The following is a 5501-nucleotide window of genomic DNA, read 5'->3' on the forward strand; positions in this document are numbered from 1 at the left end:
GGATCACCTCTCACGCATGAAAGTCCAGTGAGAATGTAACAGGCAAGTAACATGTTTCCTAGTGAATGTATCTCTCTGGGAATCATTCCTGTGTGCTCAGCCTGCAAGCCTGGCAACCTACTGGCAACGTACTGAATCTGTTCAGTCCTTATACTGGATAGCTGACTCTTTCCATAATTTATGTTACAGTGCCATCTTATGGTAGTTTATCACCACCATTTTTTAACAACTGGGCTGTCTCTTCCGCCTTTTAAAGAAATACATGGGTTTAAAAATCGTCTTTAATTAATCACACCAGATAATGTGTCAATAAGGTGGTCTGTAAATAAGAAGGCTGTTTCCACGTGGGGTCTGCTAAGATGAGATACTACAGAGAGAATTTTGAGCAGCCCTACACACCTTAAAGACAGCTGATTAATTTTTTAAAGACATTTATGTTCTCATTCAGTGACTATTACTGCATAATCCGACATTTCAGAAGCAGTGTTCTTTGTGAATGCCATGACATATTTGGGAAGAATATCAGAGGGAAAGTCTGTTCTAAGTAAATGATGTGTGGTCCAGAATTTTCGGCTCTGCATTCTCATTGTGCATCATCTCTCCCTCCTCACCTCCAAAAAAACCCACAAACCTCTCTGGGCCCATACCGGCGTGACACAAGGAAACCCAACCCCACTTTTAAGCCCAATCATTTGCAAATGTATTTCAGTCCTAGGTTTAATTCTAGGAGAAGATTCCTTGGAGAAGCCTCGTTCCGGAAGTCTGCCTGCCAATTTTTGGAGGCTTTAAGGCTTGTTTCCTCTCTCTCCTCCAGGTTTCTTTCCACCCACAAAGTTAACGTGCATCGTGAATGGGCCTGAATATAATTCCTCCAACAGAACTTGCCAGTTCTGTGGCTGCACTGCCAGTCACTCTCAGGAACACACAAGGAAAAAGATGATTTCAAGTCCAGGTTTGTTTGGGGGGTTCTGGGGAAATCAAATGAGTTTATGAGATAGAGATCTAGGAAGACCTGGGGTGTCAGGGAAGGTTTTTTTTATTTTAGTTTTTTATTTTTTTACTGAAGTAAATGCTCTAGCCTCCTCTTCAAAGATGAAACAGTCTAATAGCTAGCAGAGTGATTGACTTCTAACTCCTACACTCAAAAGTCTTCAGTTCACATTCCATCCCCTTTTCCAGATTACCCCATTTAATGTCTCATCACTCCTATAGGATCCAGATGAAAAGTTTGAGCTGAAGGAGCAAGGCAGGGAAGACACCCCTTTCCTCTTCATAAAGAAGACACAGAACACACAGTGATTCATTAGGAAGGAAGAGAAATTAATATGCATTTAACCAGATGCAAAATAGGAACTTTGGAACAAAGGCGGTTTAAAAAAAGGCATTTGAATGTCAGATATTTTTCAGGTTCTTCCTGCCCTGTCACAATCGAAATGCCTTCCTTTCTAACTGCTCCATTTTCAATAATTGTAGGGATCACAATTTCAAATTAAACACTGCTGCTAAGTCATAGTGGGTTTTGTTTACTTGGTTTTGCTTCTTTTATTCTCTCCTGTACTCCCCCCCACCTCCCCGCCCCTTTGTTTTGCTTATAAACTTACCTTTGCTGACCCTTCTTTCCTGTTTTGGGGGGCTATTCTTGCTTCCTTCCCTGCACTTAAAATGTTCTTGTCTCTTCAACTGTCATCCCCAAATCAGCAGGAGCGTGCCTGGTGCTCACATTTCCCCCATCTTTGGTTGAGTGTGTGTTTTTGTGTGTCTGTTATTGTTCCCCCCCCCCACCCCCCTTTAACTAGAAGAACATTATCAGAGACTCCAACACATTCAGCTGGGTCTGAACTGACTGTACCCATTAGGAATTCTTAAAGTGCAAATCGACTCTCCAAAATGACTCTTTACAGATGCAAAACTGACTTCATGGGTTGCCTCACCCCCACTCCATCTCCCGACGTGTATGGTTTTTCATCGCTGTTCCAATTTAAATTTCTCAGTCTACCACTCAAAAGAGATGATTTTTTTTCTAATATCCATCCTGCAAACTCCATCTGGGATCCCCCAAACAAGCTGTGTTCTTCTGTTTCTCTCACAGGCAGGAATTATAAAAAGTCTGCAATAGGAGCAGGAAGGAGGTCAGACCTTCTTGGTCCTGAACCACAAGCGTTTTAATGCCTGGAAATACACAGGGTAATTGAACAGGGAAGATAAAATAAATGTCCACTTAGAGGCGATTGCCCCACCCCCTCAATCCAGCCTGCGGATCTGGTGCACATCACCTTGGGAAAGCCCTAGTTACAGTCCTCAAAAAACCAGAAGCAAGGAGCATCTACTATAATCACAATTATCCTACGATCTTCATGCCTCGCAGGATTACTATCCTTCCAAGCTTTGGGCCTAGTGTCTTGTGTGAACAGAGAACCAGATGGGAGTTTTGGGGGCTAAAATGGATCCACCAATTATTTATAGATTCGGACTAAAAATCATGTGAACCGCCTTCTGTGGAGTTCCATCTTCCGAGAACAGACTTGAAATAGACATAGTTGTGGAAAGTCTCGGAATCATTTAGAATAATCCTGAACGTGGTATTGCAAGTAGGGAATGGTGGAGTTAAGCCTAAAGAATGTTAGAAGCCCCTTCAAAAAGAAGGGCAGAGTTTTAGAACAATCTTTTGGAGATCTCTAGAATCAGACCATGTGGTTCAATTTTATATCCTGTTGGTTTTAGTAGCATTGACCCTAGACATTTTTTTTCCCCTGCTGAAAAAACCTTTAAAGTTTGACACGACTGCTTTGCATAGCTAAGTGTGACCAGCTTTGGAGAAGAAGAAAATTGTTCTTAGTGCCTTGCATACGATAGAAAACCAACATTTATTGAAAGGATGAAACTAAAAACAGACCTTTTATCGTGCTAAGTATATGACCACGTATTGTATGAGGAAGTTTCCTTAAGCTATTTTATTTTTTTAACTTTGAGATATATATATATAAAATTCTTTTTTTTCTGGAGAGGTGGGAGTGGGGAGGCAACATTTCTTAAATAATTCCTTTGTGCTAGCTACCATACTAAATACTTTTTGTTTTTGTTTTTTGTTTTGTTTTGTTTTTTTGAGACAGGGTCTCGATCTGTTGCCCAGGATGGAGTGCAGTAGCATGATCACAGCTCACTGCAGCCGCAGCCTCAACCTTCCAGGCTCAAGCAAGCGATCCTCCCAGCTCAGCCCCCCAAGCACCTGGGATTCCAGGCACGCACCAGCAAGCCCGACTAATTTTTGTATTTTTAGTAGAGAAGGGGTTTCACCATATTGCCCAGGCTGGTCTCTTACTCCTTGGCCTCCCAAAGTGCTGGGATTACAGGTGTGAACCACCACACCCGGCCTAAATATTTTAACCTATGTTGCTTCATTTCAACCTCACGATAACCAAAAATTTTTTACTTTTTACTGTGGAATAATCATCTGGTTATTATTGGTTGAAAAAGGTTAACCAGCTTGTCCAGAGTCACCCAGCCAAGTAGAGCCCAAGCCCCAAATGCCCTATAGATGCTGCTGGGTCTGCTGTGATTCCGATTAAGAAATGCTGCCTTCCTTATTACTCATTTATCTCAATACCAAGATGGAGGGAATGTTTTGAGAACGGCTAAGGCCATAAGCATTTTTCAGGGATGGTTACATTTTCATAGCCAAAATACCATTTAAAGGAATCAGAAAAAAAGCTTTTGCCTTCACATTTAAAAATATTTCTTTTCTTTTTTCTTTTTCTTGTTTGAGGCAGAGTCTTGCTCTGTCACCCAGGCTGGAGGGCAGTGGTGCAATCTCAGCTCACTGTAGCCTCGACCTCTCGGGCTCAGGTGATCTTCCCACCTCAGCCTCGTGGGTAGCTGGGACTACCCAGTTATAGGTGCACACCATCACACTTGGCTAATTTTTGTAGTTTTTATAGAGACAAGGTCTCCCCATGTTGCCTAAACTGTTCTTGAACTCCTGGGCTCAAGTCATCCTCCCACCTCGGCCTCCCAAAGTGCTGGGATTATAGGCATGAGCCACTGCACCCAACCTTAAATTTCTTAAATAACTCTCTTCAGTCTCCTGGAAGGCATGGCCAAGGGTCAGATGCTTAGTTCCAAGCTGCTCTCCACAGGCTCTCCTGTTAACAGACTCATTTGGTCTACACGCTACCTAAAATGCTTACAAGGAAAATTTAGAAATGAACTTAGTATTTGGTGACATCCATACCTGAGTTATAATACTAATTTTAAAATAAGCTATTTATACTGATTTACTTTTCATTGATATCCATTTAAATATACATAATATCCCTAAACATACAGGAAATTAGTAACTTTAATTAGCACGTATTCTCTACTTGGAAGAAATCTTCATTCATCAGTGAGTGAGTATTTTGCCACTCTTGAAGTTGCTTGGAATCAAAACAAACTTTTGCATTTTCCTGATTACCTTTAATTCTCAGGAAATTCAGACTTTCCCAGCTAAAAGAAAACCCTGGTATTCCAGGGTACTCCCCACCACATACACACACACAGAGGTGTTAACTGGGCCTGGCATAAAGATCTTGAAAACTGATACAATTCCAGGCTCTCTGCTCCATGTGGTTTGAATGTCAGTTGAAAGAAATCAGTTTTCTAAAAGTTACGACAAAGCATGCATTGAGTTATCAATATTCACTTTCTATGGGGTCATTTTCAAGTTAATCACCTAACATTTTTAAAGCCCCCACTTTATGATGCTCAGAAAGCTGCAAAGGTAGAAACATGTCTTTCCCCTTAGTTTCACATCCTTTTGTGCCATTTTTTTCCCCACTGTCATGCCATGGAGTGTCGTGGGAGTGGGAGTGTGTATGTGTGTTCTCCGCTTATTCTTTGTACTTCAATTGAACACCACCTTAGATCATCCTTGACAAGAGAGTAAAGGTTATCATTAGCATGTTGAATAATGGATGGGGTCCATTGTATTTTCTTGTTTAGGAAAATAAACCATCCTGAAAACGTGTATTATGTTCTATGTGAAATGGAAGCACATCAGCACTTGTTATGTTTTCCTCTCCTGAGTCAGTTTGGCAGGGCGCCTGAGGCTGGAAAGAACAGCCAGGGGTTGCCAAGCAAGGGCTGGCTTGATTCCGTGCCCGTTCCTCTAGGGGATGTAAACATCCTGCCCTGGAATACTTCACCAACCTGTAGCTAGAAAACTCCCGTGTACAACGGGGCAGCTGGGAGAACTGGAAACTGTGAGTCACAGCACCCACGAGGCCCTGCTGGGTAACGAGGAGGTCAGGCGTTGAAGCTCCATCCGCCCCACCCCAGCCCCCAGCATGAGGATGGCACTCAACTCAGTGGAGAAACATACAGGCATCAAGTGTAGGGGAAGGGCAGAGGAGTCTAGGATTTCCTGAAGACCTACCGTCCACATGCCGGATACTGTGCTGGGCAGCTTCATGCACACTCACTCGTGTCAAATGGAGCAGGGCTGCCCAGCGGTTAAGGCCACATGT

At 42.6% G+C, this 5501-nt stretch overlaps 1 long non-coding RNA gene across 1 annotated transcript; it reads left to right on the forward strand.

Moving 5' to 3' along the window:
- Window positions 1-724: 724 nt before the first annotated feature.
- LOC144339265 (uncharacterized) lies at window positions 725-5001 on the forward strand. Its single transcript, XR_013414102.1, has 2 exons — window positions 725-952; window positions 3111-5001. It is a non-coding gene; the product is annotated as an uncharacterized LOC144339265 (long non-coding RNA).
- Window positions 5002-5501: the final 500 nt, after the last annotated feature.

The sequence above is a fragment of the Macaca mulatta genome, chromosome 2, assembly GCF_049350105.2.
Source record: "Macaca mulatta isolate MMU2019108-1 chromosome 2, T2T-MMU8v2.0, whole genome shotgun sequence".
Taxonomy (NCBI): Eukaryota; Metazoa; Chordata; class Mammalia; order Primates; family Cercopithecidae; genus Macaca; species Macaca mulatta.